The following is a 14,048-nucleotide window of genomic DNA, read 5'->3' as shown; positions in this document are numbered from 1 at the left end:
TTTATCTCATTTGCAGAAGGGTAGAGGGAGAGAGAGAAATCATATATTATATGTGAAAATAAATTACAACTAGACAACATATTAAAAAGCAGAGACATTACTTTGACAACAAAAGTCCATCTAGTCAAAGCTATGGTTTTTCAAGATATAGACATATCTGTCTCTTATTTTTCTTAGCCATTAGAGAGTAAATGACATACTTAATGCCCTTTTACCTATAAATATGTTTGAATGTATCTCTTAAGTAAAAGACATTCTCTTAAGAACCATGGTACAATGATCGTAGTTGGGATAGTTAATACTGATGCAATTCTGCTATAAAATTCCTCAAGGAATAAAACTTGTAGACATTATTGGGACAAAGGACAAAATTGCAATCTAGCCCATTAATTATATAGTGTAATTGCATTGTATTAAATATCCTTTGTAATAATTATACTACAGCCTAAGCCATATTGTTAACCCCTATGCTCATGTCCATTTGCTTTAGTAAAAGCAGAGCATCTCCCCACTCCCACATTGGCCTCCCTGCTTCCAGCATCATTTCTTCCACACCACTGACAGAATGATTCTTCCCTCAATATGATTTACAGAGAACATTTTTTCAGGAGGACATTTATTCTCCCTGTTATGGTAAACAAGCCCTTGACCAAATTTCTGTGCTTGGCCAGCTTCACCTCCATCCACTGCCTCTGCTTTGAGTTTTGTGACCTCTGTGATCTGGGCCCTTGAATCTCTTATTATCTTATCTTTGAATGTCCTCTCTACTACCTTGTCCAAATTTCTTTTCACACACATCATTACGTATTATATTAATTTAAAAACATAATTGCAATTTGAGTAATTATATGCTTGCTATAATTTGCTGCTGCTTGCCAGTTGAATTTTTATTCAGAGATTAAGGATTTTTAAAAGCTTAGATTACATTGAACCTGCTCTGGTTGTTATTAAAGTAAATTAGATGGAAAATGATTGACACCAAGAGAAATGTGATCCCTAGTATGGCCATCTGAAGGGACCATTGTGGTCCGTCCCACAATAAAGGGATGTAAATAAAAGAATCTGACAAGTGAAAATTCAGTCAAAAAGCTACTGCGGTTTTCTCTTGTGAGGTTGGGGGATGTCCTACTTGCAGGCAGTATGTGGCAGTGGGGATCTAAGGGGAATGATAAGTAGAAGTTTAGGTAGGGAGGCAGACGGCATAGCAAGGTATGTCCTCAAGCCCTGAAAGTCTATCTCAAGGCAGGGGCCAGGGCCAGGGTGATAGCAGGTAGATCCAGGAAGAGCTGTGGGTGTAGATGCTCAAAGCAGGGTGGAATCCTTGCCCCAGAGGACCAAATGTACTGGGAGGCTGTCTTGAACAAGGATTTAGGTGTAAGGAAAAGGGCAGAAACTCAGGAAGCTAAACTACTACCAAGTCTCAGCAGGATTTAGAGGTGAGCATGATTTGGTGCTGACACTGGATTGCTAAGCTCCTTATATTTCCCTGAGTCAGGGATGTGTAGAGACTTTGCTGTCTTGATCTTCCTACGTAGGGCCTGGAGTCAGATTGAGCAGGGCTCCGGCTGAACCGGAGAGCATCATGTGTTGGTAAGTGTCAGTCTTTCATGAAAGCACCTACTCCTTTTCCAGTGACGAGGTCCTTTGTTGTTTCCCGTTCCAATCTTAAAAGCCCACCTGTGCTCCAGTCGTTGTTGAAATAATAGTCTGTGACTCAGTTTACTAAATGTCTTTCAAATCAGATCACATCAGTATTAAAGCCGAGACATCACTTTGTCGACAAAGGTCCATACAGTCAAAGCTGTGATTTTTCCAAGAGTCATGTAGAGAAGTGAGAGTTGGACTACAAAGAAAGCTGAGGATGAGAGAACTGATGCTTTTGAATTGTGGTGCTACAGAAGACTATTGAGAGTCTTTGGACAACAAGGACATCAGGGGGTTTCAGGATGGGGAACACATGTACCCCCATAGCTGATTCGTGTCAATGTATGGCAAAACAACTACAATACTGTAAAGTAATTAGCCTTCAATTAAAATAAAAAAAGAAAACTAAAGGGAGTCAACCCTATATGTTCATTGGAAGGACTGATGCTGAAACTGAAGCTCCAGTATTTTGATGCAAAGAGTCGACTCACTGGAAAAGACCCTGATGCTGGGAAAGATTGAAGGCAAGAGGAGAAGGGGAAGAGAGAGGATGAGATGGTTGAATGGCATCACCGACTCAGTGGACATGAGTTTGAACAAACTCTGGGAGACAGGAGAGGACAGAGGAGCTTGGCGTGGTGCAGTCCATGAGGCTGCAAAGAGTCAGAAAGAGCTTAGCGACTGAAAAGCAACAACAAAATCAGTATCCTGCTGATTTGAAAATGAAGGTTCTTAAAATAATCTTTGAAGAGGATTTTAATTAAGCAAGTAGTAGAAAACTGCGAAGTGAAAAATCTAGTCTTTCAGCCAAATCTTACTGATGTTTGTTGTTAAAATGAGACATAAAGTAGTGCGTTTCACAGACCTTCAATTCTTTTGGCAGCTTTAATTATTCCTTTAAAAATACTGGGAAAAGAAGAAACATGTTCTGGAAAATCAGAAAATAATGAAGGCTTTGTAAAAATAGCTGCTGTTGAAATTCAGGTAAGAGCACACTTGGATAATTTAAACAAAATAAAATTAGTGGCTACAGATGTCATTGAAGGCAATGCTGCAGCTGAATTAAGAAACATATTTAGCTACTAAAGAGTATTTTTAGAGTACAAAAATAGAGACCAGGGGAAGGTATCAGAAGATTGGAAAATAGAAAGCAGGATAAAGCTTTTAAAAAGAAAAATAATGTGTGGTAATTATCCTAAATGTATAATTCTTGTTCATTTTATGGGAAATAGATAAAATAGCTCAGGAATCCAGAGTCTACGGACGCTATTAAAAATAAGATTCATCAGTTTGAAAGGCTGATGATAATTCTTCTAGAGGAAGTTTTGTTTCCCTTTCTCACTGAGTTCTTCTTTGTCCACATTAGATTCCCTTCCTGCTCCCACCTCCTGTTTCACAATCTCTGTTCCTCCGGCTCTTGGCTGCTCAGGGCTTTCCCCCTCTCTTCCTGACCTATGTCTTGCTCCTCACCTGAGGTCCTTCACTGCCTTGCTGCAGGACAGCTGTCGGGGTGAGTGAGTCTGGCTGTGGGGTAGCTGCCTTATGCCATCATATGTTCACGGTCCTTCCTCCCAGCATCTTCCCTTCCCTCTCCAGCCTCACCGGCTACTTCTCCACAGTACTTACTTCGTCTACTCACTACCCTCTGAATGTGAATCCCAGTTTCCTAGTTCAGTGAACTCAATTAACTGAACACATTGAATGTTTGCCCTACTGAGGACACCAGGACGTGATGTGGTCAACCTCCCCTGCCGACTTCTACCCTTGCAGAGCCCATGGTCTCTGCCTGCAGCACTCCACCCGCTCCGGATCCCAAACTTGGAAAGCCGCTTTTCCCTCTTCTCTGACCTTGCCATCACTCTGCCTCCAGGGATCCTCCAGGCTCCTCATCACGGGGCCTTTCCTTCACCTTTAGCCTCTAGAATGGCATTTCCCAAACATGGCCTGAAAAACACTACTTCTTTGGAAAGTTGATCTTTTTTTTTTTTTCCATTAAAACAGGGTTATCTGGTCAAATACCTTTGGGAGTTGCTGATTTAAATGAAGTTAATTGGGTTTCTTTGCTACAGGATTTCTCTGAGTCTTTGATATCTTGATCTGCATTTGGAATCCTCAAGTAGGGCTTACGATATTCAGAGTTGACTTTTGTATTTGAGTACAAATTTGATTTTTTGGAAAGACAAATAGGACTCATGCTTTACAAAACACACCTTGGAAAACCATCCTGAGGTACATATTGTATCATCCATTTACCATGTACTTTGAAGTATTTGTGCTTGCTATATTTACAAGTCTATTTCTTTCAATGAAAGCAGCAGTTTCTAATTTTTTGAAGACTGTACGTTATGCTTCTTTATACCTCACAAAATGTGGCTTGCCGATTTACACAAGGGACATTTCAAACAAAAGCAAACCACTGCTCATCAAGAATTTATCATCTGCCTGCTGGGCAGTGCTGCATGGGAACTATAGAGCTATGGGGCATCTTGCACTTTCTTCCGTTAACAATCAGCATTTTGCTTGTTTGACACTTTAGAACTCACCTTGTCCTTTGAAAGAAAGTGTTTCACTTGAGCTTTTCAATAATCCCCTGAAGCTGGGCAAGTCCTCCTCCTCCCACGTACGGAGTAAACTGAGCTCCGGAAAAATCCACCAAGCAGAATGATTCTTCATGAAGAACCGGAGCCTCTCCGGGCGTCAGGGTCTCTGCTCCGCAGGCAGGAGGCGGCCCACTGCAGCAGGGGGCCCCCAGGAGTGTTCACTGTAGGGGATCAGGAGGTTACCCCATACACGCGCAGCGCTGATAGCCACGATGTCCATGTTATCTGGACGGTAGATTATGGAGGGCAACGGGCTCGCAAAAAACTGCACATCACTTTGCACAACTAGCAAGTTCAACGTGGTGTGATGGTGGTCAGCTAGACAGACCCACGCCAACTGTAGGTTGTGTGAATTGGGGGCGAGTCGCCTTCTTTACTGGCATCTCTAAGCCTCAGGTAGAACCCAGTGCCCAGTATGCAAATCAAGGTGTTTATTTCATTTCTGTTGCTGTGAAAACTTGACCACACTTCCCAGAATCACCACTTTCATTTTTTTAAAGGCTCCCAAATAAGGTATGTCCCTTATTCTAAAGAAGAATCAAGTTTTCTGTCCTAGAAAGAAATCAGAAATGTTGATGAAACTATACACAGGTATTGGAGAGGAATGAACTGAATGATGTGGATTGGTACTCGTGATTCATGCTTGGCACATGATGATAAAAATAGAGTAAAAATTAAATCCAGACAAATGGGAGGAGGTGGTAAAATTAATGTAGAAAACACTATAATTAAGCAGGGGTCGTACATAAATTGATGAACTAGAAAGGATTGTATTTGCCAATGGATTAATGCTGTGAAATGAAGGTAACAGACTATGAAACATTTTGTATTTATTGAGGCAAGTATAGGTATTTTGAATTATAAAGTCTTACAGACTTTAACAACTCACTCTCATCTACTCATGTTTTGATTTAAAAGTTTTAGCAATATTACTTATAAAATTGTATTTTTAAATTTTAGAGGAGAGATATGAAATTGTCTCTATTTTCTAAAAATTATTAGCTTTCTTAATTAGTAATGCAGAAATAGTGTAGTCTCCCTGTGTAAAAAAAATAGTAATGCTTAAAAATTCTAGTAAGGATCAAGATTTTAAATAGATAAGAAGTAGGCCCACATGATTTAAAATTTTAGGTTCTCTCAGTATCTTTTCTTATTTTCTCCATCCTTGTTTAAGTCACTGTAAACATAAAGATCATGTCAAAAGGAATTCCCCTTAGTTTCTGATAGTCCTTTCAATTTGGGATTTATCATTATTATTTTCATAGTAATTGTTCTCGAGTGGGCTTCCAGGTGGCACTACTGGTAAAGAACTTGCCTGCCAATGAAGGAAATGCAGGAGACACAGGTTCGATCCGTGGATCAGGCAGATCTCCTGGAGGAGGAAACGGCAACCCACTCCAGTATTCTTGCCTGGAGAATCCCATGGACAGAGGAGCCTGGCGGGCTATAGTCCATGGGGTTGCAAAGAGCTGGACACGACTGAGCCCAGCCCAGCCCAGTGGGCATCCTCTCCACTGAGAGTGTCTGCAGGAGAACTCTGAATTGGCATTTGAAACAGCATATGGAAGGTGTGTTACTGAAAACCGTTTGGCAGGCTGACCAGGGCCAGCCGTGCCCGTGGTCCCCGGGTGCGACTCGAGTTGACGACACAGAACAGGGGTTAGCAAAGCACAGCCTCAGACCAAACTGGGCTTGCTGCTGATTTTTGTAAATAAGTTTGTTCTGGAACAAAGTCATGGTCCTCTGGCTACACATTGTCTGTGGCAGCTTTTGCTCTATCCTGGCAGAATCGAGTCATTTTGACACATACCTCCGGGTCACAAAGCCTTTTACTCGCTGGCCCTTTGCAGCCAGCTTGCCTCCTCTGACACAGAGGAGGCTGGTGAACATTTACTCTTTTCCCCGTCCAGTCCCCAAGTCTCCCTTTCCTGGTGACAGCTCCCTCCTGACTTCCCTTTGGGAAGCCGACTTCCTACACTCTCCATCTGTGTTCACTGAGGGTCCCGTCCTGCTCCAGTTCCAGGAAGGGGCACCTGGTCCAAACTCGGCTGCCAAAGTCAGGGTGATTAGTTTAAGGATGGGAGTTCTGTGTGCGTGGGGTCAATTCAGGACCTTTAGTAAAGGTATTTTCTGTTTAGGCAAGAGGGCTTTTTTTCTTCCTAAAAATTTGCTAAGTTTATAGGAGATGACTTAATCACCATGTTGAGAGAGCCTGCCTCAGAATGAGGCTAACCAAAGGAAGGCTGGTCAAGCATGGAAGAGGAAAAGATGGGGACAGAAATGGAATTGTAGGGGATATCCTTGGCCTTCCAGAGGTTAGGACTCTGCCCTTTTACTGCAAGGGAGCTTGAGTTTGATCCCTGGTTTGGGGAACTAAGATCCCTCATGTCAATGGTCTGGTAAAAAAGAAAAATAGAATTAGAATTATAATGAATTAGAATTATAGAATTGTAGAATTATAGAAAAATAGAATTAGAATTATAATCTGTATACGTACATGTATACCTGTCTATCTACCTATCATCGATCTATCTATCTATTTATCTATCAGCTATCTATATCTGTCTATCTACCTATTGGTCACATTCAGATAACCCGATTTGCTGCCTGGAGTCTACCTGTAGTGGATCCCCTGCAAATTTAGACCCCATGTTAGGTGGGTTTGCATCTTTCACAAGCAAAAAAAGCTTTACTTTCTTAGTAAAGTATGTTTTCATGTTGGGATGGAGAGGAAGGAGTAGATCATGGCTTGCAGAAAGAATTTTCCAAAATCATGACAATGAATGCTATAAAAAAAGGGTAAAAAAACTCACTGTCTGGCAAAGGAAAAAATATGTCAAGGCATAGAAAAAACCAATTAGAGCTAAAGCTTGTTTACCTTCCATGATGCAGCCAACTGGTGTAGGAAGACCTGGTTCCTAAGAAGCAGAGTGTTGGACTCATCTCCGAGAATGTGACAGATGTGGGGAAGTTGCCAGTTGGATTCAAAAGGCCTTAAAGTAAGATTTTTAAAACAAAACGCTCCTCAACAGCATTCTGCTAAGTGACAGAGTGACCATGTACTTTAGGATTCCATTTGTATGATATGTCCTGAAAAGGGAAGTTTATAGAGACAGAAATAGACCAGAGGTTGCCTGCTGTAAATGGGAGTGGGGATTAGCTAGAAATGAGCGTCAGAGATCTTACTTGGGGGAATGTGTGCATGCTTAGTTGTGTCCAACTCTGTGCACCCCCCTGGACTGTATCCTGCCATGTTCCTCTGTCCATGGGTTTTTCAGACAAGAATACTGGAGTGGATTGCTGTTTCCTACTCCAGTGGACAATCTAGACCCCGGTGTCGAACCTGCATCTCCTACATTGGCAGGTGGATTCTGGAAAAACTCAAATAATGATTCGTGGTAATGGTTGCATCACTCAGTAAAGTTAATAATAATCATTGAAATGTACATTTGAAATAGGTGCATTTTATTATATATAAAATATACTTCAATACCGTTGTTAAAAAAGAGGTACAAAAGAGAAAACTAAAATGAAAGTGAAATAAATAGCAATGCCTGAAACATTTTTTTTTTTTTTAAATATTGTTCCTACTGAGCTGGTATATGGTATTGATGTTATCACTTATAGCTAAATGCAATATATAAACCCTGGTTTCATGCTTGTGAAGAAAGAAAAACAGTTATACAAGACATTCTTGGGACAATTGGAGATATTTAAATAGGGGTTGAAAGTGATAGCAATATAGAAGTATTTTTAATTTTCTGAGATGTGATAATTATCAGGTGGTGCTAGTGGTAAAGAACGCATCTGCAAGTGAAGGTTAGACATAAGAGATTCAGGTCTGATCCCCAGTTCTGGAAGATCCCCTGAGGAGTGTATGGCAACCCACTCTAGTATTCTTGCCTGAAGAAGCTCATGGGCAGAAGAGTCTGGTGGGCTATGGTCCATAGAGTTGCAAAGAGTCAGACACTAATGAAATGACTTAGCACAGTGCTATTTTATGAGAGAATATTCTTATTCTTAAGAGAGTATGCTGACATATTCAAGGTTCAGTTCAGTTCAGTCACTCAGTCGTGTTCGACTCTTTGCGACTCCATGAATCGCAGCACGCCAGGCCTCCCTGTCCATCACCAACTTCTGGAGTTTACTCAAACTCAGGTCCATCGAGTCGGTGATGCCATCCAGCCATCTCATCCTCTGTTGCCCCCTTCTCCTCCTGCTCCCAATCCCTCCCAGCATCAGGGTTTTTTCCAATGAGTCAACTCTTTGCATGAGGTGGCCAAAGTATTGAAGCTTCAGCTTCAGCATCAGTCCTTCCAATGAACACCCAGGACTGATCTCCTTTGGGATGGACTGGTTGGATCTTCTTGCAGTCCAAGGGACTCTCAAGAGTCTTCTCCAACACCACAGTTCAAAAGCATCAATTCTTTGGAGTTCAGCTTTGTTCACAGTTCGACTCTCACGGCCATACATGACCACTGGCAGGATAATAATAATTATAAAAGCCTGACATTTACAGTATTTTATTATATCTAACACTTCAATTATTGTAAGATACATCATTATCATTTATACTAGGAAAAGGGAAAAATGTTGTCAGTAAAGTAATGCAACACTTTCACATTAAAACAAAACCAATTAACCAAACACCAAAGACCAAAAGCAATCTCCTGGAGTAAAGTAAGTTCTGGAGCCACAAACCAGAATATGCATGAAAACCACTGGGAAGATGCAATCTTAAGCCTTGTACTTCATCCGTCATCAGTTCAGTCACTCAGTCATGTCTGACTGCTTGCGACCCCATGGACTGCAGCATGCCAGACCTCTCTGTCCATCACCAATTCCCGGAGTTTACTCAAACACATGTCCATCATGAATGACATGAAAAACATGTAAAGCAGTGAAATCTGGGTGGTGATGAAGTTTTCAGGGCTTCCCTAGTGGCTCGGACAGTAAAGAATCTGCCTGCAATGCGGGAGACCTGGATTCAATCTGTGTTTCAGGAAGATCCCCTGAAGAAGGGAATGGCAACCCACTCCAGTATTCTTGCCTGGAGAATCCCATGGACAGAGCAGTCTGGTGGGCTGCAGTCCGTGGGGTCACAAAGAATCAGGCATGACTAAGCGACTAATACTTTCACTTACTTATGAAGTCTTCAGCCCCAAATCCGTTCCTTGGATGTAATGTTTGTTTTATGTAATGATGTACTATTGGCAGTTGTTATTCAATGACACTGTTTTAAGAGCTGTAGTGAAAATGTTGAGTTGCAGAGCATACATTGGCAGGGATGCAGGGAGGGGTGCAGCCAGCTCATTAAAATTATGAGAGTGACTTGAGGGGATACTCTGGATGAGGCACTGATGCCTGCCCCTCGTGCTGCCATGAGTAGAATCAAGACGTGACTTCTGGCTTCCGGAAAACCTCACTCCAACGTGGACGGCTGTAATGAAGACAGCCAGTCTGGTGGGACGGGGGAATGCTGTGCTCCTGAATCTTTCATGGTCCTGCTCTCCTTGTTGCTTTAAAAAAACAAAATAGGTTTAATAGAAGGTAGCGAATGAATGAATATGCAAGTCCAAAAAAAAAAGGTGAAAATAATGGAAGGGGAAAAAAAGATACTAGGAAGTTGTAAAGAGAGAAACAATAGGGAGGGTCAGGACGTGTGTTTTTGTGGGGATGATTGTAGCTGAAGAGGGCATGTTTATAAATTTTGGTGACAGGCAATGAGCCTAAAAGCTGCTTCTTTATCCTGAGAAATGCATGCACGTGTGCACACATGCACACGTGCACACCAACCTTCTTTACCTAGAAAACTGAACAAGGTAGAAATAAAATATGTCTGACTTGTTGACTAAAGTCAACTTTCAATGATGTATGCTAAAAGCAGCTTGTTGTTTCTCTTCCTGTTCCCTATGACAATTATACTTGAGCAATTACTTATGTAATTATTAGACTGTTGTCTATTAGTTTACCAGACTGTAAACTATATGAGAACCATTCTGTGTCTCCATCCCTTGTATGGTCATTTCCTTAACACGAGCTGGACAGGTTGCTCCATCTGATTCAACAATTTCTTAATGAATGAATGGATGTAGTTTCTATTAGGTCAAAGTATTTCAGAAAAATAAAATCTCCAGAAAATACTGAGATGTAAGGATGTACGGGGGCAAAAGGTCATAGAGGAGATAACACAGCAGATAATTCTCTGTTGAAAGAGTAAGTGAGCCGGTCAGTGTGATGGCAACTAAAGAAGAAATGTAGGAAAAGCTTCTTCAAAGATGTGAATCGCCTGGAGGCTGATGGTCACAGATGTTTGCAGAAGTGAGTTTTGGGGGATGAAGAGGACTTTTGCCAGGGATTAAGGGCTGAAGTTCCACCCAGTGAAATTGCTTAGATGGCATCACTCCTAGAGGTTTGGAATATCATTGTGCTGGTTGACTAGAGGCAATGGCAGGTGGGTTGGCAGGAGTGGGGCCCAGGAAGCATGTCGGGGAGTCAGGAGGCGGAAGGTGGTCCGGAAAAGGGTTTATCTGGAGACGAAAGAGAGAGATGGGAGTGATCTGTGAGGAAGGGCCAGGCACAGAACAATCACGAAGACCTAGTTTGTCTGCCAGAGTTTTCCTGAAAGTCACTGAGGCCCTTTAGAGGGTTTGGGGCAGGGAAGAAATATTATTAGTTTTGTTATTCAGAAAGATGAGTCTTTTAGTAATGTGGAGAATGGGTTACATTGGAGACCAATAATCCTTTTATGAAGCAAAGTTTATAAGAACTTAATATAGGACATTGGTAATAGCAGTAGAAGGGACAGCTTGAAAAGATATTAAAGTATCTTTGTGATCTGTTGGGTACAGAGTTTGAACGAGAGGTGAGCATCTGAGATAATGATTCTTGCCTTTTTTAGTTCATGAGTTTTTGAGAATCAGATTAAATATTGACTTGGCAAATGTTATCGGCACACACACACATTTTTGCTGAGAGATTTGGGGGAGGATTTCAATGATCTGCATTCCTCTCGAGCACAGCCTTGCTCCATCCCTCAGGTTCATTCAAATTTAATCTCTGTTAAGAACCTCTGGTTTAGGAAAACTGCCTGACGTGAGCCTGGGGTAGATTGCTGCACAATGGAATCATTACCTAACAGAGGGAACAGAACCAAAAGTGAAGTTTGGAGAGGAAAGATGACATCAGCTGAGGGCACATAGATACAACTATTAGTGTAGCTAAAAGCGCAGGGTGTAAGTGAGGAGGACTACTTTGTCTGAAATAATCAGTTAATAGGTGGTATTTAAACATCAGAAATAAATAAGGTGTTTCAGGATGTGTGCTGAGATAAAAGAGAAGTGAATAGAGGGTAGAATCTTGAGGAACCTGAGTGTTCCTTACAATATACTGAGAAAATGAGCAGACAATCAGTAATCCATGCTACTTAAAGAAAGATAATTTTGAAAGAATGAGATGATTATTTACACATGCCTCAGTGATGGGGCTTCCCCGGTGGTCCAGCGGTTAAGACTCTGTGCTTCGGAAGCAAAGTCTCTAGCTGAAGAACTAAGATTGCGCATGGCCAGAAAAAAAAGCAACTTTACAAAATGCCTCAGAGAGACCAAGAAGTTGAGAACTACACAGTGTCTTGGGTCTGGCGAGCAGAGGTCACGGGTGGGGGTTCATGACTAAAGCTGTGTCACTGATGTTGGACAGACACGAGTTGAGGGGTGAGTGGCGTGAGAACCGGGGAGAGTGGAGCACAAGGCGGGTCTTTTCTTTTAAAGAACTCACTCGCGAGGGGAAGGCCATAGCACGTGTGCATCAAGGGACACGCAATCATTGTAGATGCCTCACTAAGGTAAGTTAAGATGTTTGAAGTTCACCTGCTGCTTCCTGCAACCAGTCCTGCCTTCAGAAGGCACTTGTCCCCGCTTCCAGACAGACCAGGAGTCTATTCAGAGTCTCAGGCTGACCCAGATGACAACAGCTGAGGTCAAGACTCACACTGGATTGCATTTTGTGAGGTTTTCTAGTACTGAACATGTGCTGGCAAAACCAGACCTTCCTCTTAAATGGAATCCATGCCGTGAAATCCTGAAACAGGAGGGACATTGTTTACAACATCATACGGCTTTCTTCATTCATTTTCTTCTCACAAATAACACATGAGTGTTTCAGCTATGTAGTCAAAATGGTGAAAATGCTCCCTGAGAGTGGAATAATCTTTGAAATTTTTTGTCTTACTCAGCGTATCTAGAATGCAGACCAAACAGAAAAGAGGTAAGGTTATAAGGTGAGTGCTGAAGAGTTGATGCTTTCGAATTGTGCTGGAGAAGACTCTTGAGAGTCCATTGGACAAAAAGGAGATCAAACCACTCACTCCTAAAGGAAGTCAACCTTGAATATTCATTAGAAAGGCTGATGCTAAAGCTGAAACTCCACTACTTTGGCCATCTGATGCGAAGAGCCGACTCCTTAGGAAAGACCCTGATGCTGGGAAAGTTTGAAGGAGGGAGGAGAAGGGGATGACAAAGAATGAGATCGTTAGATAACGTCACTGACTCAACAGGCATGAATTTAAGCAAACTGGCATGAAGAAATCCATGGACTACACAGTCCATGGGTCACAAAATGTCGAGCACAAATGAGCAAATTTCACTTTGCTGGGAGATAGTATAGGGCTTCCCTGGTACCTCAGTTCAGTTCAGTTCAGTTGCTCAGTCATGTCCAACTCTTTGTGACCCCCATGAACTGCAGCATGCCAGACCTCCCTGTCCATCATCAACTCCTGGAGTTTACCCAAACTTATGTCCATTGAATTGGTGATGCCATCCAACCACCTCATCCTCTGTCATCCCCTTCTCCTTCTGCCCTCAATCTTTCCCAGCATCAGGGTCTTTTTTCCCAATGAGTTAGTTATTCGCATTAGGTGACCATAGTACTGGAGTTTCAACTTCAGCATCAGTCCTTCCAATGAATATTCAGGACTGATTTCCTTTAGGATGGACTAGTTGGATCTCCTTGCAGTTCAAGGGACTCTCAAGAGTCTTCTCCAACACCACAGTTCAAAAGCATCAATTCATCGGGGATCAGCTTTCTTCATGGAACAACTCACATCCACACATGACCACTGGAAAAACCATACCTTTGACTAGATGGACCTTTCTTGGCAAAGTAATGTCTCTGCTTTTTAATATGCTCTCTAGGTTCGTCATAGCTTTTCTGCCAAGAAGCAAGTGTTTTTTAATTTCATGGCTGCAGTCACCATCTGCAGTGATTTTGGAGCCCCCCAAAATAAAGTCAGCCACTGTTTCCACTGTTTCCCCATCTATTTCCCATGAAGTGATGGGACCAGATGCCATGATCTTCGTTTTCTGAATGTTGAGTTTTAAGCCAGCTTTTTCACTCTCCTCTTTCACTTTCATCAAGAGTCTCTTCAGTTCCTCTTCACTTTCTGCCATAAGGGTGGTGTCATCTACATATCTGAGGTTATTGATATTTCTCCTGGCAATGTTGATTCCAGCTTGTGCTTCCTCCAGCCCGGCATTCCCCATGATGTACTCTGCATATAAGTTAAATAAGCAGGGTGACAATATACAGCTTTGATGTACTTCTTTCTATTTCCATATATGGAATATATATATATATATATATATATATATTCATTTTTATATTCTTTTCTACTATGGTTTCTTATGGAATACTGCATATAGTTTTCTAGTCCAAGGTGTTTTGATGGTGTGTGGTGGGGAGGGTCTTTTCCAGTCTTGGAGGCTTAAAGAAAGCCTTCATAAAGAACCACACTGATGCTAGCACTTG

This window comes from Dama dama, chromosome 26 (genome assembly GCF_033118175.1).
Source record: "Dama dama isolate Ldn47 chromosome 26, ASM3311817v1, whole genome shotgun sequence".
NCBI classification, from domain to species: Eukaryota; Metazoa; Chordata; class Mammalia; order Artiodactyla; family Cervidae; genus Dama; species Dama dama.
This window is presented reverse-complemented; position numbering follows the sequence as displayed.